General features: G+C 45.2%; 1 protein-coding gene across 6 annotated transcripts in view; it reads right to left on the minus strand.

Annotated features, from left to right (window-relative positions):
- LOC119169183 (pseudouridine-5'-phosphate glycosidase) overlaps positions 1-21,347 on the minus strand; it is a 2,087,124-nt gene that overhangs the window by 2,017,566 nt on the left and 48,211 nt on the right. The gene's annotated exons all lie outside the window — the stretch shown is intronic.

The following is a 21,347-nucleotide window of genomic DNA, read 5'->3' on the forward strand; positions in this document are numbered from 1 at the left end:
TCGACTCGAACGTATTCTGTGGGCAACATAGACGCAAGCCATTTATATTTATAAAAAGGAGCGTGCAGGTAAGAATACCACCCTGTGGTATTCCAGTTTCCTACACGTTTCCCAGTATAACCGCAAAGATTGGTTCGACAAGTAGCTCTCTAAAAGTCCAGCACATTACCACGAATACCGAGTTCTCAGAGATCTCAGTATTCCTAATCACCATGTGGCGTCTAACGCTTTCTCCATGTCTAACAACACAGAGAGAAAGAATTCCTTGGGAATGAAATCGTCCCTAATCTTTGTTTCTGGCCATACGAGATGGTCAGTAGTGGAACACCCCTCTCGAAAGCCGCACTGATGCGGATCAAGCAGGCACTTTGATTCCAAAAAATGTTTTAATCGACGGCTTACCATCTTCACAACAAGCTTTTAGAGGCAGCTTGTCAGAGCTATCAGTCTGTAGCTCGAAACAGAGGACAGATCCTTGTCCTACTTGAAGGTAGGGTGTACAATAGCCTCTTTTCATGAGGTAGGAATGAAGTTGCAACACCCTAAGACATTGTAAATTCAAAGGAGAGTTTTTTTGTGTTTCGTGAAGAAGGTGCACCAACATTTCGTATGCTATGCAGTCTGAACCTGAAGATGATTTGTTGCAGCAGTTTAGCGATGCCTGCAACTCAGCTAGGCAGAAAGGGTTATTGTATTCTTCATATTTTGTACGCTTGCGTTCTAGTTTCTGTCCTTTTATTCTTGCTTTGTAGCACTTGTAACTTTTATAGTAATGCAATTAGCTGGACACGTGTTCTGAATGGGTGCCCAAGAAGTTTGCTTAGCCCTCCAGCGTACTGTCCTGCATATCAGTCAAATGATGTGGATGTGTTTCTCGTACATGTATCCTGTTAACCCTGTTCCAGACTTTGCTTCGTCTGTATACAAGTTGATTCCTTACAAGAACTTTTGCCAGCCCTCCTTCGAGCCTGCCAGCGTGTCCTCCTTGCTTAAGATTAGATGTTTTTAAAATTTGTTAGGTGCTCCGCTGTTGAAGAATCTCGCAACAACCACCACGCTTAGTTTGGCTATTTCCGCGACTTTCTACATTAATTTTACCCCAGGGAACATGCCATTTAGAATCTGAGCTACTCGCTTCTGGAATACATTTAGAAGCAGCATCAAATAAAAGAGCGGTAGAATACTTCACAGCCGCTTCTATTGTTAGACTGGAGCCTACTTCACGTGAGTAGCAGCTAGGAACCGTTCGCAATCGGTTGAGTGGAGCTTCCACTGGAGCCCCGCCGCGGTGGTTTATTTGCGAAGGTACTAATCCCGGCTGTGGCAGCTACATTTTTGATGGAGGTGAAAAAGCTGTAGGCCCGTGTGCTCAGATATCGGTGCGCGTTAAAGAACCCCAGGTTGTCGAAATTTCTGGAGTGGGCGTCTCTCGTAATCATAAAGTGGTGTTGGGACGTTAAACCCCAACTATCATCACCATCAATCTTCCACCGAAGGGCTTGGGGAAGAAGGTTGTTCTGGTTTGGCGCACTTACGATGTGGGGAAATGGTCACTTCGATAAAGGGTTTTAAGAACATTCCAATTAAAATCGGTTAAAAGCGATGACGACGAAATGCGAAGGTCTGTGGAGGAGTATGAATTGTTTGCGAGGCTAAAATATCTGGGCTGCTTCATGCTAAATACGCATAGCTTACAAGAAAATGCAGCTGTTCGATAAGACGTTCTTGAGCGTTGCAGTGAGAATCGCCCCGAAGAACAATGTGTGCATTAAAATACCCAAGAAGCACATGGGGCTCTGCGAGCTCATCTATTAATAATTGTAGGTTCGGTTTGTGGATACCTTATTGAGGGGGTATGTACACTGAAAAAATAGTAAGGATTCTATTTAAAAAGAACAACTTGAATGGCAACTGCCTCAAGGGTAGTTTGCAGTGGTAATTTTGAACACGCCATGCTTCTACTCACTATAATAGCCACGCCACCTGATGACGCTGCAGCATCAACGTGATTCTTTCGGAAAATGACGAAGTGATGGAGAAAGTTGGCATGTTTGGACTTTAGGTGCCTCGTGTACAAACACCCCTTTTCGATTGAATTCGAGGAGGAGTTCTTGTATGTGATCAATGTTCCTGAGATCTCTTATGTTCCATTGTATTTTTAGTGCATTCATATTGGACATGAAATGGTACTATATACTTAAGGACAGTGTGTCGCAAAGGAGGAGACTTATTTAGCTAGACCTTTGCGAGGCCCTGTATGGGATGTTTTGTATTTTTTTGGAACGGTCATGGAAAGGTCGCTGCTCCTTTAGTGATACCTGCGCCGGTTGGGTAGAAGTGTAGTCCGTTGCCTCCTGTGAGACACGGGATGCCTGGTCTGCAGAGTGATCCGTTTCTCACTTCGTCTTCACCTCAGTCGATGAAGTCTTTTTCCCCATCGAGGCAATGGTTGATGGGACCTCCTTAGCCTCTTCGATACTTTGCTCTCTACCATGGCCTGCAGAGTCCATCGGTGGATACTGGTTGCATGTAGGTGGAGCAGCAGTGGCTGCGTTCACCAGAAAAGCAAGTGGCTTTATCCTGGTCACGCCAGGCGTGGTCCAGCTGTCCACCAAGTGCCATTGTGGAGCGGCTCTTCATACCACCACTTCGTCGAATGATGTTTTAAGTGCGAAGGGTTGTAAAACTCATTGTCGTGTTGCAAAGAAGGTGATATATTCGTTAACTTGAAATATTCGACCCGCAACCTAACAGTTGTTGTGAATTGTAGAAGGGTCGCGAATAAAATAGACGAATTCGCTGGCCTAATTGAATCGATGAAGGCTGATATAGTGTTTAGGAAAGAAGCGTGGCTGATACAGTCAACCAGTTATCGTGAGGTGTTACCTGTCAGCTTTAATGTTTACCGAAATGATAGGGCAAGAACGGGCAGAGAAGTGTTTCTCTTGGTTCACTCTTCTTTACGTTCATCCGGACTTGATATCAGGCATCATGACGTAGAATCTTTCTGGTGGACGACGACCCTTACCGGTAATACGAAATTTATTGCCGGAACATTTTATCGACCGCGGAATGCTGACCGAGCCATGTTGCAGCATTTGTACAACATAATTTCGAAGACATCGCATCACCTTATTGACGCTGGTGATTTTGATCTACTCAATTTTACATAGTCTAATGGAACATGTATCACCTTGACTGGTTGTAGTGAAAAACCTTACATGAAGACGACAGAAAATAGCGCAAAGAAACGGGGACACAAGACGAGGACACACGGCACAGGCGCTAAACCGTGTGTAAACCGTGTTAAACCGGCACAGGCGCTAAACCACGGCACGGCACAGGCGCTAAACCGTGTAAACCACGGCACAGGCGCTAAACCGTGTAAACCGTGTTTAGCGCCTGTGCCGTGTGTCCTCGTCTTGTGTCCCCGTTTCTTTGCGCTATTTTCTGTCGTCACAATGCACCAACAAGCCCAAATTTCGACAGTGTTGAACTTACATGAAGAACATCGTTGACACGTTCTAACTCAATATATTAGCGTGATCACAAGAAACAACAGCATTTTACATTTGCTTTTTTGCAATTCACGAAATGTACATAGTCTGGTACATGTATTTCCGGTATTAGCGATCATGTCGCTGTTGTAGCAACATTCAAACATGAGCTCAAAAGATCAAAGTCTCGCCCATTCAGCAAGGTGTATTTTTAAGACAAGGGTAATTACTCTGCTATTTACCAGGAATTACTTGCTCATTGGTCTGTTTTTGATCGTCATTGTGAAAACCTCGATGTTTCACAGCTTTGGTCTCTCTTTAAAGCAAAAATTACGGAGCTAATGGAGACGTATGTACCAACTACAAATGTGGCTAAATTTCAAACATGCAAGAAACCATAGGTGTCACCAGTGATATTTAGAATAATAAGAAGAAGACGACGAGTATACAAGGCCTTTAAAAAACACAAAGTATTTATCAATACCATAGGTTAGTGGAGGTGACTAATGAATGTAAATCTAAAGTACGTAGTGCAAAAAATCAGTACGTCAGTCGACTGAAATAAAGCATAAAAGCTAACCACAAGCTTTTTTGGAGATACGTGAGGAACCGCGGTGCTGACCAAACTGGAGTGGACAAAATTGTTCATGACAATAAGGTCTTGTCCAGCGACATTGATAAGGCAACATGTCTCAATGATTTCTGCCATTTCGTATTTTTACCTGCAAATAATACTGTAAAAATTTCCGCAGGGGTCGAACCCCCCTCAGCAACTAAATTTAATGCTACTGGTGGAACTTTGTGGCGATGGTATCGAACCCTTCTAAAAAACGTCGATGAAACTAAGGCGCCCAGCCCAGATGGCATTTCCCCCAGCGTATTAAAGCGCTGTGTCTGGCCGATTGCATCTTGTCTTTATTTACTACACAAAAAAAACCTCTCGTTACTGGAATCTGCCTGAAGGGTGGAAAATGGCCTATGTGGTTCGCATTCACAAAGGTGATTCCAAGAAAGACGCAAACAATTACAGGCCCATTTTATTAACATCGACTCCTTGCAAGATATTGGAGCATGTACTGTATAAAGACATAATGAAACTTTTATTTCAACAGAAATTATTAGCCGCTGTTCAGCATGGTTTTGGAAGGGCCTGTCTTGCAAAACGCAACTTAATGAATCCTACTACGATTTACTAAGGTGGACTATAATGGACGAACTGACTGCATATTTTTTTAGATTTCAAAAGGTGTCTGACACAGTGTTCCACCCTTCGCTTCTTCGGAAACTTGAAATGGCAAATATTGATAAAAGTATCCTAAAATAGATTGCCAGTTATCTGTCAGAGCATCAACAAAATGATGTTCTGAATGGTATCACTTCGTCCATGATAGAAGTAACGCCGGGTGTCCCTCATGGGTTTGTTTTAGGGCCCCTACTCTTTTTAGTTTACATTAACGACATTGCTAATGGGATATTTCTTCAAGCACGTTCATTTGCCGACGACTCTGTCGTATACAGAAAAATAAAAAAATGAACAGGACCACAGTTAATTTCAGGCTGACCTTGTCAGAAATATGAAATGGTGCGAAAAGTGGAAAGTGCCACTTAACGTTAGAAATGTGTTCAAGTGTCTTTTACTTTAAAAAGAACATAGATGAAACGCGTTATTTTTCTGAACGGGGACGTCATTTCTCAGCTACAAACGCATAAGTACCTTGGTGTAACCTTTGCGAGCCACTGTTCTTGGATTGCGCATGTGCATGCTGTGGTTGCGAAAGCCACCAAAGCACTAAATTTCATTGAGCGTAAGCTGAGATCTTCACCTGCTGCTTTAAAAAATACTTCCTATAATTCAGTCGTCCGCCCAATTACGGAATATGCGTGTGGTGTGTGGGACCGACAACAAAAGTCTTTGATTGATCTAATTGAGAGAACACAGAACCAAGCAGTAAGGTTCGTTCTAAGGTGGTTTAAATGAGGTGACCGCTGCACTGAAATGAAAGACATGCTGGAATGAGAAGCGCTGTCTTCTCGCAGGATAAAATTACGCTTGAAAATGTTATTTCAGGTATACCACTAAAAGACTGGCATTAACAAAGACAAATACCTCAAGCCACCGCATCATCTGTCCAAAAGATGCGATCATCTCTTTAAAATTCAAGAATACCAGACTAGAACTAACCTATATGCTAAATCTTTTTTGTTCACACTGTAGTAGAGTGGAATCATTTGTCTTGTGACCAAGTGTGCTAAACTTACGAAGATTTGTTTTTTTTCTAAGCTGTAACTCCCCTGCTTACACGCTTTTCGGCACAGCAGGGTATTTCTGAATGAATAAATAAATAAATAAGTAAATAAATAAATAAATAAACTTTTGTGCTGATATTTTTTCTGATCCAGGTTGGGCACGCTCAGACGCATGCGGAATAACTTCCGTTGAAGTTTGCACAGAAAGCCTCATTGTGCCTGCATTCATCAGTACCGTGACTAGTTGTGCCGCACTTTGCGCAAGTCAGCTGACCTTGGCAGGTTTGAGATCCGTGTTCAAATCACTGGCATTCAAAACAACGTCTCGGATTTTGAATGTACGCACGCACAGAAAGTTTAACATAGCCGGCTTCGATTGTCCGATATACATTGGTTGAGTTGGAAGTGAGTATTAAGTACTCTGCTATAAACTAAGTGTTGTTGCGTCTGATTGTGACGCGCTACACTTGCTTTACACTTTGGTCCTTCCATCTGTCAAGAGTTCGCCATCACTTAATGCAGTCGGGCCGCCTTTATCAGTTACTGCGTCCTTGATTGATTGATTTGATTGATTTGTGGAGTTTAACGTCCGAAAACCACTATATGATTATGAGAGACGCCGTAGTGGAGGGCTCCGGAAATTTCGACCACCTGGGGTTCTTTAACGTGCACCCAAATCTGAGTACACGGGCCTACAACATTTCCGCCTACATCGAAAATGCAGCCGCCACAACCGGGATTTGATCCCGCGACCTGCGGGTCAGCAGCCGAGTACCTTAGCCACTAGACCACCTTGGCGGGGCGAGATACTGCGTCCTTCACTGTGTTCATGGTACGATGTGCACTCACTGATAGGGGGATATTGCCAAAAGGTACGAGGCACGAAAGTTTGTTAAACTGTTCCTTGTCTTTTGATTCAAGAAGAATATCACTGCTTGCCATATTTCTAGTTTTATAACCAGTTCCAATTGTGTCTTTTAGGCATTTCGCTGCAAGGAAAGGTGAGATTGCTCTGGCTTTGGTCGAGGGTTGTTCACAATAAAGGGCATGGTATTTTGGGAAGGTTTTTATGTTTTCGGGGAAAAAAGGGGGTGCTGCATGTAATGAGTAGGAGCCCTTCAAAGAAAAAGACGAGGACGGTGATAGAATATTGGTAAGGGCGCGAGTGCGCGCATCGTACAGCGAGGTCCGAGGCGCGTGACCCCAGCGGCGATCGGCGCGCGAGCAGCGATCCATCATTATAATTCTGAACAGTAAATTTCAAAACCACTCGATTCTTAGCCAATCCCCCACAGTGGGTATGAACCACTAACAATAGGAGAACAAGAACAACAACAACAACGAGCTGGCATGATCGACGTGGGCTTCGCGAGAGAAAGACGCATCGCTATCAAACGCACTAGCGGCGGGAGCGGCCGGACAGTGACTTGGCAATATGTGACGCGGTCGTCCCGAGAAGAAGACGCAGACCTCAACAAGGTTCGAGGGAGGCTACTTGGGATGCAGCCAACGCTCCTGACACAAGCAACCTTTGAAGCAAGCCTCCAAAGTCAGTCCTCGGGTGCCCACGTCAGCGTTGAGCACCGGGCATCGCCAGCAGCCGTTAGGCCCAACCACCGAGAGATCGCTATGTCATCGACATCAGGCGACGACGACAACGGGCGACCACATGGGCATCGGCAAGGACGACGACTTTCTTCGAGAGCATTGAGATCTTCGACGAGGACACGATTGATCCCGCACAGTGACGAGCCGCGAATCGGCTTAGTCAAGTAAGATAGGTCCGAGTCATGAGCATAATTAGGCGGGTAGAGATGGCGCACTATGTTTAGAACAGCTTAGTCTGTGAAATAATTAGTTTCGATTTTCACTATAGGACTTATTGCTCTTGGATTTGTGCATTTGTTGTATATAGAGGGTGTGTCAAGCTGGTATTCAATGAATGTGGTGCGTTGTTGAGTTTCATGTCTCAATTCATCGCCCTCAGCAGCAGTCCCGGTGATCCGTGACAATTGGCGAGCCTGCAGGATTGAATTCCGGCGCAATCAGTAATTATCGGTTGTTGCAGTGATGAATGGGGACATAGTATTAACGGTTGTTCGAGAGCAGAATGCCAAACTTGAGTCAAAGCGCGCTGAAGTGCAGGCAATCTGTGCTAGACAAGAGCAAAGTTTAGAACGCGAACTGAGATTGGTACAAGCCAAAGGGTGTGTAAAGAGGGAGGAAAGACCCACAGATATTTTATCGAGCAAGGTTAATGCGCCCAACTTTAACGTCAGTGCCTCAGTTAATAAATTGTGTAGTAAGCACAAAATTGACTGTTATGTCGGCTTTAACGTCCCAAAACCACCATATGATTATGAGAGACGGCGTAGTGGAGGGCTCCGGAAATTTCGACCACCTCGTAGGATGCACAGGATTTGTGTAAATGGCAAAAGTGTTTAGGACAATAAACACAACGGAAAAGAGTTACATGTTGAATACAGTTTCAGAAAGGAAACAGTTAGCGAAGGGGACGCCGATGAAAAGCGAAGAGAGGAAGCTAACGCGACTTATAAAGGTAGCCTAGAGACAAATAGCTGTTCACAGATGGGCATGAATATTGAAGGAAAAAGCCGGACGCATTCACGAAAGGTAAAAGTAATTACACAGAGTTCAAGAAAGAATTATCTGCTTCAGATGTGGGAGGTCCTTGGCGTTGAAATACCACGGAACGAGACAGTTCCAAAAGCACAAAGAATCGGTCATAGTTACGATGACGCAAGAAGGGTTGTGAAAGTTGGCAGCGGTAGGCACGGGAGACGAAAGAACAACACCGCTATAAAAGCGCTGTGGCGAGGAACCAGCAAAGTAACCAGACACCGGGCGCTACCTAGGAAAGCACTTCTGAAGATGCTTCGAAGGGGTAATAGAAGAAGAAGAGGCAGCAGCTGTGTCTAGCGTCTTAGATGATGGGTCGCGAGTAGACGTAAGCAAAAACTAAAAAAAGAGGCCGAACATGGAACAATTGATTGATTATTATTTGGAGTTTAACGTCCCAAAACCACCATGTGATCATGAGAGATGCCGTAGTGGAGGGCTCCGGAAATTTTGACCACATGGGGTTGCTTAACGTGCACCGAAATTTGAGTACACGGGCCTACAGCATTTTCGCCTCCATCGAAAATGCAGCCGCCGCAGCCGTGGTTCGATCCCGCGACCTGCGGGTACCTTAGCCACTAGACCACCGCGGTAGGACAACGTGAAATGAACATCAATAGAACAGGGACGTAGCAAAAAAAAAAGTACCTAGTGGTCTCTCTTTGAAGTAAATCGATTGATGCCTTCATTGGAAGTTGATTCTTTCAACAATGAAATTGAGAACGTTTTAAATGCAAAGCATTTCTTAGCAAACTTCGGCGACATTGAGCGTATCTATCTATCTATCTATCTATCTATCTGTCTATCTATCTATCTATCTATCTATCTATCTATCTATCTATCTATCTATCTATCTATCTATCTATCTATCTATCTATCTATCCGCCTACGACTGTTAGCTCTCCTGGCCGTTTCGATAATGGTATCGATACCAAACTTGGTATGCCACAACATGACTATCTGTATGAAGAACGTATTTGACTACTCATAACATGAGAATCATGACATATATGTCATGAATGTCATGATTTACATTTTACTGTCCTGCAGCTCTTGCGGTGGTTTCGTTCACATGGCATGCTGCAAAACTGGTATGGTATGACATGATTGCATGGCGAACACAAGCGACAGACCCTAACCTGAAAATCATGACATGCGTGTCATGTAACAACATGACTACATGCTACGTTCATAATGCGCTCACGGCCTTTTTGCTAGCGTCACATATACCAAATTTGGTATTACGGTACATGAATGGATGACGCAGGTGTCTAACTGGTGCGAACATGGTACTCACGAGATGCGTGTCATGTAACAACATGATTATATGCCACGCTCATGATGCGCTGGAGGCCGTTTTGTTAGCTTCACTTCTACCAAATTTGGTATTATGGGTCCTGAATGAATGATGAAAGTATGATACTGGTACAAACAAGGTAATTATGAAGTGTGTGTCATGTAACAACATGACTACATGCTATGCTAATGATGCGCTCGTGGCTGTTTCGCTAGCTTTAAATGTGAAAAACTCGGTATTACGTGACGCGAACGAACGACATAGGTAAATGACACATCCGAACATGATAATCACGACATGCGTGCCATGTAAGAACATAAATACATGCATCACTTATGCGCTCGCAACCGTTTCACTAGCTTCAATTATGCCAAGTTTGGTATTACATGACGCCAATGGATGACGAAGGCAACAATAATGAGATACGTGTCATGTGAGATTCGTGTCTTATGAGAACATGACTACATGCCACCGTCAAGGTACCGACGCATTTTGACATGACGCGGTGCGCGTGCTCACCGGTGTTCATTTTATCGCGTCACACATGCGTTGCCAAGCCAGGTGCTGGTACTGCAATATACTCGCAGGCACGCTGTGCGGCGTTGCTTTGACGCAAGCGCGTTTCAGCGTCCTTGGCGTCCCATCGTTACGAAAACGAGGATACAGTGTTGTCTAATTAACGCATCGGTATGGAGTAATGTTACTCTATGGCATCGGCAGGAAATGCAGCATGCCACATTTCGCGCCAATTGGCATGGGGCCACGCCAACGAATGCTGGTCACGCCTGGCGTCAGACTGTAGAGTGCTCGCGTTTTGCTAACATAGCTTCGGTGTGCCCACAGTGCGTGCTCGCCAACGCTACATTGGAGTGTATTGGGTCCTTCATGATGTGCTGGCGGTCGTTTGGTAGCTCCACATACACCAAGTTTGGTGTTACGTGACGTCAATCGATGACAAATTATATGACTCCTACAAACATAATAACCCTGACGCGCGTGTCATGTAAGAACATGAGAACACACCACGCTCATAGCGTGCTCGTGGCCGTTTCGCCAACTCCACATATACGAAATTAGGATTCGCGTGACGTAAATAGATGACGAAGGCAAACGACACATTCAAATATGATTATTATGACAGGGAAGTCATGTACAGCATCATCCACCGCTACCTTGTAACGTTTTGCTGATTTTAAAGTGACATATCAACATTTCTCATGCATGCTTCACATATCATCGATTCCCACTGTACGTGGAATCCGCCTTTTTTTTTGAGTGGTGAAACTCGCAAACTTTTTGTACTTCCCTTTCTGAGGGCAGCCGAACAGTGTTAAAGACAATGAACTCGTACACGTGATTTCAAACACGCATTGAAAAGTTGATGTTTTCGCGAAAGTGCATTGTGGTGACCAGGGATCAGTGAAAGTAAAAGTGAGAACCGGACAAGAGAATGTAAAAAATTAAGGACCAAGCATACGGCAAAAGTGTGTCGGCGATGAGTAAAAAGCTGTTTTTTATGAAAAAAAGCTATTAGAAATGGGGGCGAATCTCTTGAGTGGGAGCACCTTGAAGAAAAAGTCGTCGAGAAAGGTGATAGAAAATTGGAAAAAGTACAAGCACGCGCATCGTACAGCAAGGCCCGAGGTGTGTGACGCCGGCGGCGATCGGTGTGCCAGCAGAGACGTGCTGGTATGGTCGACGTGGGCTTCGCGAGAGAAGGTCGCATCGCCAGCAAAACCACTGGCGGCGGGAGCGGCCGGACAGTGACTTGGCAACTTTTGACGCGGGCGTCCCGAGAGGAAGGTGGAGACCTCGACAAGGTTCGAGAGAGGCTACTTGAAATTCAGCCGCTGCGTACAGTAAGCGCCAACGCTCCTGGCGCAAGCCCCCTTTGAAGCAAGTTTGCGAAGACAGTCCCTGGATGGCCACGTCAGCATTGAGCACCGGGTATCGCCAGCAGCCGCTAGGCCCCACCACCAAGACATCACCACGGGATCGACATCAGGCGACGCCGACAACAGGCGACCACATCAGCAGTGGCAAGGACGACGACTTTCGTCCAAAGAATCGAGATCCCCGACGAGGACACGATCGATCCCGCACAGTGACGAGCCGTGAATCGACTTAGTCAAGTAAGATAGGACTGAGTCATGAGCGGAATCAGGAGGGTAGAGATGACAGACTAAGTTTAGAACAGTTTAGTCTGTAAAGTAGTTAGTTTAGACGTTTACTTTGGGACTTATTACTCTTGGTTTTGTACATTTGTTGTATATAAATGTTGTGTCGTGCTGGTGTTCATTAAACGTGGTGTGTTGGTTAAGTGTCATGTCTCAATTTATCGCCCACAGAAGGAGTTCCGGTAATTCGTGACACTGCATCGATTCGTACCCATTTGGAGGCCGATTGGTAAGGGGGGGGGGGTAAAAAGGTCCAAGAAAAAAGTGGCTTTTCCGCAGCGGCGCCTACCAGCCACCACGTAGCCCAACAAGGGATCGTGGCAGAACATGTGGACAAGTCTGCACTACGCCAGCAGTACGCCATTGCTATAACCCAATTTGATTTACCTTAGAAAGGATAGCCACACAGGGTTAACCCAGAGCCACCAGGAAAAACAGAAGTGAATGAAAAAGAGAAAACGACGGGATAAATTCAAAGTGCAGAAAAAAACACGAAGATGTAAGAACAAAGAGAAAGGATAAGGTGACTGGGAATTTCCCCCGAGAAGGTCCACCGAAGGGGGCCGTCTACGTGAAGCAGAGGCCTTAGTGTTGCCTCCGCAAGAGACCTTAAAGAAACACTGACATCAAATTTCAACATTAAGATGTGCCCATCATTTAATTGCATGGTATGCATAGTTCTTCTTGGCCAAATTTGAATGGCATCTGTCGCATGGAAGTTATTTTAATTCGTTGTCAAAGAGCGTAGAAAAGCCAAGGAAAAAAAAACGGAAAATAGACTGCCCTGTGACATTGACACTAGTGCTACGTGTTCGGTGTGATACATTCCAAAAATACCATCCTGAGTGACGATACGCTAGTAACGATGACATCGGCGATCTGAGTGCGTTTGCAGCCGACTCCAGGCCATCCCCTCACTAATGGCTCTCCTTGCTGTGTTGAAGCGTGCGTGGCATTTATTGTGTCGCATCAACTGATTTGACATGTGCTTCACCGCGTGAGTACTATTATTCAGAGTGACAATACGTGCAAGAATGTCGGGAAACCGCTGCGCAGTAAGAACCTGCACGTCGAGGCACAGAAAAAGCGGAGATGGCGTGGCGTTCTCACAAGGCATGAACCTCAACGCAGCCAGTGGGTTGACTTCGTACTCACCGATAGACAGGGGGAGTGGACGCCTAAGAAGAGCAGCTGCATATGCTCACTTCACTTTGCGCTTAGCTGCTAAAGGGTAAATCCTGTGTTGGCGAATGAGTTGGGTTTAACTGGCAGTACGAAGCCCCTTCTCGAGGCCAGGGCTAAAGGGAAAGGGGAAGAACGAGTGGGCGCTCCCTAACCTAGCCGGCGGAAAACGCATGGAGGGGTGTTCCCGCCCCTCCATGCGTTCTACATCATCAGAGGCACAGCTGCACTGACTGCACGTGCGCTCTTAGCAGATGAAAATTCCAGTATGCCTGACGTCACCGTTTTTTGTGAAAGCAGAATCAGCGGTGCAGCAGCCTCGACGTGGCCGCGAGGTAGCGCTGACAGCACTACAATTTGGCTTTCGACCCATTTTGAACCACGTTCGAGAGCGGATATATTATTCAATATTACAAATAATAATTCGTACCTCAGATGTGTTTCAGGTCGCGAATCGCTACTAAAAGGTCGACAGCTACTCGTTGACGCCGAAATCTTGGCACAAGTAAGTTTGAAGTCAGCACTGTTTTAGAGATACAATCACCTGGTATCGGCTTAACCCCCAGGAACCCATTTTCTCCAGGCACAGCTCAGCCGCGCGCCACTACGCGAGGCAGGGAGTCGAAACCAGCCCCGTTAGCTCGGGTCCGTGAGGTCGCTATGCCCCAAACACCTGCTCACGCAGATGCCCTGCGGGGAGAGCCAGCGCTTCCTGGCGTCTTTTTTTTTTCTAACAAGAAGCAGTTTTACGCCGGAGTACACGTAGGCTTAGGCGACGTATTTCCGTCACGGAATGACATATCGGGCCAAATATGAAGGGGTAGAAACGGCATGCAGTGCGTGTGGAGAGGAAGAAGAAACTGCCGAACACTTGATAATGTTCAGTAAAGGGCTTCACCCTGTAGTTCAGGTTGATGATGCAGAGTTTTTCAAAGCACTGGGGTTTGGGGACAGTGAGGGCAAAATAGACTTTAAGCGGGTAGAATTAACTAGAAGGAGGTTATTTGATTGGTGGCTAAAGTCAAGCCACGAGTGAAAATTGAACTCTTCGCTGCAAAGTACGAATCCTCAACCTCACTATTTAAGGGAAAAAAAATCTAGTTTTTGGTTCATTAAGTATTACAGCTCAGTGGCGCTAGCCACCGCCCGATCTAAAGGGTACAGCCATATCCATCCATCCATCCATCCATCCATCCATCCATCCATCCATCCATCCATCCATCCATCCATCCATCCATCCATCCATCCATCCATCCATCCATCCATCCATCCATCCATTCATCCATACATCCATCCATCCATCCATCCATCCATCCATCCATCCATCCGTCCGTCCGTCCGTCCGTCCGTCCGTCCATTGGTGTCATACATATCATCTATACATATAAAAAAAACTGCACGACGCCCACAGGCTTAAACATGCTTAGCTTAGCTATGGTCGCTATTCTTGTTTTTACCTCCGCGTCAGCCCCGCGACGCCATGGAGACTTCACAGGCGGAACATAAGAGCGCCCTTTGTCTTGTAATGAACATAGTAAGGCTGATTGATGATCATGATGCAGGGATCAACTCTGTATTCAGTTTTTAGGGACGAAGCCTCTTATGGCATGGCTTGTACGTTTCTTATTGTAGTAGAGCGTAATTTGTGGCACGTACCCGCCCTCGGGCACAAATCTGCATATCCAGATCCTACTAAAAACGTAGCATGGCAACTTTATCACGCTTTTGGTGTTAACAAAGCGCTGACAGCAAAAATGTGGTACACACTCTCGTTTATTCTTTGGATTGTCCGCTGGATGGCGGTGCTTGTTAATGATGAATATATGATAAAAAGAAGCGAGATGGCAGTACTTGAAGTGTTCATTAGATGAACAGATGGACGCACGGATATACGAAAGGGCGCACGTAGACGCACGCACGGAAGCACGGACAAATTCATGCATGCTTCGCCCCACTCATCATAATTCTTTCCGTGGATATACTGTGATTTTTTTTACTTGATTTCACGCTAAGAATAATTATGTCGTGGTTGATTCGTGGTTAGATTACTGTGCATGACAGGATGTTTAAGCTGTGCCCACAGTTCATTTCAAATCAAAATCTCTTATGAAATCACAACACGAGTCACGTGCAACGCCATAGTTGCCCGGCACTGCTGCAGCCAACGCCGGTGTCCATAACCAGTATCCCAAAAAATAAGAAAAAATTCACAGCTTATCCACAGAGTGAGGAATTTATGGGGCGAAGCGTTCGTCAGTCCATCCGTGCTTCCGTCCGTCCATTAATTTTTGCTTCCATCCATGCGTCCGTCCGTCCGTGTGACAATCAGTGTGTCCACCCGTCCGTCCATGCATTCGTTTGTTCATCTCTCCGTGCGTCTGTTCGTGCAGTCGTCCTACGTCTGTCCATCCTTCCGTCCACGCCTCTGTGCGTCCATCTGCCCGTCCATTTATCTATGTGTACGTCTATCTAGTGAACGCTCAAGTATCGCCATCTCACATCTTTTCATCATGTATTCAACATTAGGGTTACTGTATATGCTACCTTTAGGTAGCAGAGTTGTGCAACTAGTAAAAATCGCTGCTCGCGCCCCCATTCGCCAAGCGTGGTCCCGTGCGCAATAAACATTTGTTTAAGGGAAAGCCAATTTTACGGCCGCGTGGTTGCCTGCGACCGCTGCGCCACTGGTGCCGCCACCACCACTGCCCACAGTCCGACAAAGCGATCCCGCTGAATGCGGATGTACCTCTTCATTGGTGCAGTGATTGCGTGGTCCCTCTTCAATGAACGTCAGTGTTAGTGGTGATTGTGTGGCGCAGTGCCATGATTCAGTGCAGCGTAGTTGCCGTGATGACAGCATACCACAGCAAGGTATATATATGCCGGAAACTCTCGTTTGCTTGCGTTATTTGTAGAACACGGAGGGATAGTTCTAGCGATTGTTCTACCAAGCCACCTGCTTAATATTTTAAACAGGCGAAAACTACGTTGAACGAGTGATTTGCGAAACTTAAGTTGTTGCAAATTGTGTGCTCGCTTCTCAAAAACTTAAGTCAGGGCTTTCTTGTTTGCTGTTTAAAACAAACATATCCTCTTATCTTGACTGCCATCGAACAATTTAGAGCACCAGTAATACTGTTTACCAATATTTATTTGTGTTTTTTTTTCTTCGAAACGAAAGTCGCTGCGTCTCAGCCGGCAAGATCGTGGACCTATGTGCAACTCTGCTACCTAAAAATAGCATAACGCGTAACATATTCATCGTATACAACTACCGCAATCCAGCGTACATTCTAAGGACCACTCCCCCGGGTATGTCCATCCGTCCGTCCGTCCATCTAGTGAACGCTCCAAGTACCGCTATCTCGCATCTTTTCATCGTGTATTCATCATAGTCAAGTACCGCCATACAGCGGACATTTTAAGGACCACTCTCTCGGGTATGTGCCACCAAAACGGGACGCACAAGCCATGCCATAAGGTGCTTCGCCCCTAAAAATGACAGCATGTACAAGTGGTAAATGATGAAGAGTGGGGCGAAGCTGGGTCAGCACGCCACTTCCGTGCCGATTCGGCCGCCCGCGCTCGTATTGCAGGGTCCTCTCGACGCCGCCGCACACAGTCACGACTAGCTTCGGCCTCCCGCTCCTGCATGGCGGGGTCGCTTCTTCGAACGCAAGCTTTTGCGCCCTGCGCCCACGCCGCTCGGCAGCCTTGGCCATCCGCCGACTCTCTGAAAGCACGTGGTCTGAAACGGTGCTTTTATTGTACTATAGAACACCCCCTGGCGCACGGCACCATTGAAGAACATGCGATCGCCGAGACGTGATCATCCCTCTCCTTCCGTACGTGCGACGTAAATCCTGATTTAATAAAACTCCCATTTTATTATTACCTTTTGTTAGAAAATGCCCTCAAGTGTGGGATGATTTGACATTTTTTCAGTGTGTATGCATTCGTTGGATGGATGAATTAATAAATAATTAGTATTATTTCTTAATTACAAACAATTAATAATATAATTAACTATTGATTGACTAATGGATGGATGGATGGATGGATGGATGGACGGACGGACGGATGGATGGATGGATCTGGGTGTGCTCTTTAGATTGGGTTGTGGTTCACGCCACCTAGCCATAAATTTAAGTACTAGCTATCACTGTGTTTAAGGTTTGAATTTCACTCGCGCCTCGATAGTAGCCACGAATCAGCGTCCTCCTGGTTATTTCTACCCGTTTAAAGTCTATTTTGCCTTCACTGTCCCTAAACCCCAATGTTTTGAAAAATTCAGCGCCATTATCTCCGACTATAGGGTGGAGCACTTTACAGAACATTATCAAATGTTCAGCCGTTTCCTCCTCCTCTCCACATGCACTACATACCGTGTCTGTGCCTTCGTATTTTGCTCGGTACGTCTCGGTCCGCAATACTCCCGTTCCATCTTCGAAGAGCAGAAAACTAACCCGACAATGATCGTAGATCTTTTCCCTTGCAATTTCTCGCTTAAAAGTTCGGTAGGTCTCCAGTGATGATTTCGTAGGCATTCCCATCTTCCACGTATGCCTCTCTGTTTCAGTCACCTTCTTAACCGATGTTTCCTTTTGGCTTCGTATTCTGCTGCGGTCGAAATACTTGTTTGACAGTTCTCCAATTCGCTTCCTCCATTTAGTATCAACATTCTTCATGTACAAGTAGCTGAAAACTTTCCTAGCCCAATGCTCCTCTCCCATTATTCTCAACCACTCCTCAAATTCTATCTTGCTGCTAGCTTCCCTGCACTCAAACAATGGCCATTCTATGTCACCCTGTACCCCCTGATTTGGTGCATTCCCGAGTGCTCCCAATAACCAAGGTGACAAGATACATCTTCGTCGAAGCCCGCGTTTATATCTCTATGGGTTCAGATACCTGTTCTTTCCATTTGATAACCACCTTGTCACTTTTATATCCACTCTTTAGAAGATAAGTTATGCGATCTTCCACATCAAGTGTGTCCAGTATTCCTGACAAGTCTTCTTGAATCACCCTATCGTAAGCTCCCTTGATATCTAGAAATGACAGTCACAGGGGCCTGAGTTCTTTTTCCGCTATTTCAATACACTGCATCAATAAAAACATATTGTCTTCCAACCTCCTTCGTTTACAGAACCTATTTTGTACTCCTCCCAGCACCCCCTTATTCTTCACCCATGTTTGTAGTCTTTCCCATCTACATCACCAGCCTGTGAACTACTGATGTCACTGTTATAATAGCGAAAGCTGGGCTAGTTGGTGGTTAATACTTGGGAAGTAAAAACAACGAAAATGTATAGACAAGGACGGAGGAAAAGACGACACCGCGCTGAACCCGCAACTTAACTTTATTGAAAGATACACGCACAAATATCAAGCATTTGCCCCAGTCACGTGGACAACCAAAGGCATCTGCGCATTAAAGCAAACAAGGTATGAGACAAGCCTATTCATATTGATAATTGACACGTGTGTAACAACCACGAAAAAACACAAAAACGTGCCTTCCTACTTGCCAAAAACTTACGGAACGGTCCCCAACAAACTACCAATCACTTTAGCATGGCAGCGCTGAACCCAGGTACCGAATCCAGGTGCCGAACACAGGTACGCGAAAAAGTTGGTGAGCTTAAGGCAGTACAGACCGAGAGACAGTCTGTTAGAACAATCACCGCTGATAGATCTTGCGGCACTTTACGCAATGCTAGGACTATTGCCTGTAGTTCAGTTTGGTAAATAGGTGTTAAGCCGGGTAATCAAATTGAGAAAGCCCAATCTAGAGATAATGATACAATTACGACACCAGCCTTCTGTTATAGCACGATAATTGTTTATATCGGCTTTGTCGCCCCTTTTTTTTATAGATCATTCTATAGTACAAGGAGCGCCATCTATGGCCGGATTGAAGACCCAACAAGCAGTGGGTACAAACGCTAATCGGACGATCAGGTGACGCCGTAAGGAGCTTCGCCTCTAAAACCTCGGTAGATAAAAAAGGCACTAAGGACACAGTGGCATTCGAACCTGGCTCTGTAAGGTCCCAGCCCAGTATTCAACCACTGAGCAATGTCAGTGCTTGAAACTCGTTTCCGAACTCGCCTTCGGCAGGCTTCATGTCCGGATAGGAATCGCGTTGATATGAGTAATAAAGCGTTTTAGAGCAGCAAAAAACAACCACAATGCGAAAAAAACACACAATGTGAATCGTATAACGAGTGGGTCGTGCAATGCCCCAACACATTACGAATTCAATGATCTTCTCAATTGCTGGCACTCGCCAACAAAGGGGGATCGGCAAAGAACTGGATGGAAGGTTGGATGGAAGTTAGTTTGTTATGTACTTAAAGCATCCAATAATTTTAATAAAATACTAGAAAAATCGTAAATAATGTATGGAAGTGTTACTTAAGCTAGCGGTCAGGCAATCAGACAGTCTTTGAGCCATAAATCATAATAATAAAGAGCTAACAGATAGTCTTTTCTTTCAATCATGTACGCCCACACAAGAGAGCATACCTCCATGTGGCTAAAACCTAATGCAATTCCACCAAAATATAAAATTACTGCCACGTTTATTTGCAGACCTATAGCTTTTCAATTAGATTGACAAGTATATTTTGCTTTGACAAGAATATTGGTGACAGAATAAAAAGAAAAAAATCTATTGTTTCTATAGATTTCCTTGCAATGAGACATAACGGAGATACCGCGAGTCCAACTTGATGTAAGTAATAATTCAGGTTTGGAATTCGAGGCCTGTTCTTCATTACCTTTAACTATGGCAATTACTCACTTCAGGCGTAGTTCTTCATCGTCGCAAGCCACTGAATGCAACAGAAAATACGCACGAAATTCATTGCAAGTGTTTAGCGCAAACCACGCTTCTCCTATGAATGGCGAAGGCTAGTATAGTGAATGCCGGCATACTAGACAGAAGTTATGATTACGCCGTAGGGGGTACCCAGCAGGTATGCTTCCAGCAATTACCCAAAGAGTGTTTAGAAAAGAATCTGGAAGGCCGCTCTTCAGGATTTCTCTTATTGTAAGCCTGGTGATTTTTTTTGTCGACACTGTTATCACGCGCAAAAAAATGCCCCTAACGACAATATTTAGTCCCTAAAGACAATGTTAAATAATATTTATGAAGCCATCAGCAGTTAACTGATTCAACACTTGCGCTGCTAGTGGATGAGTGATCCCGTACAAATGCAAGGTATGATGAGTGTGATAATACATCCACATACAAGACTAAGGTTTATATGTCACCATATTCAGTGGCTGCTCAAGCATGATATATAGGAAAGTGCTTTGTCAAAATACAGTGACGTTATTTCGTCAGCTTTCAAAAATTTTTCACTGCAGTGCAAAATGCTTCCTCTTCCTGACGCATTGAAGGGGAAAAAACGCTAAACAACCCAAGTACTTTCTTCTTAGCTTTCTTTAATTTATTATTTAAACCCTTACTTTTTCTTGCCTCCACTTCCCTTTCTACGCACATGCTCTGTTCTCGTTCGCAAAGCGAGAGACTCGATCTTTATTAGAAAAACAGATGTTTTTTTTAATGCCATTCAATTCATGGGGCTAGCAGGGCAGTTGCTCCGTTCTACAATGCACTTGCCGGAACATTGCTCTCAGCAATATCACCTTTCCAACGTTTTCTCGTCGTTCCCAGCATCTATTTCACCCTGAAATTCTCTTGTGTAGGCAGGCAGACCGACAGGCAAGCACACAAAGAAGTAGGCAAACAAGCAGACAAGCGGAAATTGTGAAAGCACCGCATGCGACAACAAATGCTCGTATTTGTGGTAACTATGCCACATGGTAACTATGCCGCATAAAGATGTCAGCCCGTGGCTGCAAAACAACATAGCTCGACATCTTCAGAAGTATACTGCACCCCTGCTTATACTATATTATGATGTCTTTTAAACATTCAGTATTTAGGACAAAATTATACAGTGCTCCCTCGCCACTGAGTACGGGTGCCCAACGCCACTCCCCCCTCCCCCCTCTTTTTCTTCTACAGCGAAAGCTGTTATCAGATCTGAACACGGGTCACGTACGGCACCGTAGTTGTCCGCCGCCGCTGCCACTGGTGGGCGTAACCAATATCGCAAGAAATAAGAAAAAAATACTTTGTAAATAAAACACCAAGGGCATAGCAGAATTTTAACTCGAGTCTCCTGCGTGCAAGCCCAGCATTCCACCGCAGAGCCACACCAGTGCGTGAATTCTAATGCAATTTTGCCTTAGGCAGGCTTGACTGCTGGAACAGAATCGCGTTATTTTGAG

Source organism: Rhipicephalus microplus, chromosome 2, assembly GCF_043290135.1.
Source record: "Rhipicephalus microplus isolate Deutch F79 chromosome 2, USDA_Rmic, whole genome shotgun sequence".
Taxonomy (NCBI): domain Eukaryota; kingdom Metazoa; phylum Arthropoda; class Arachnida; order Ixodida; family Ixodidae; genus Rhipicephalus; species Rhipicephalus microplus.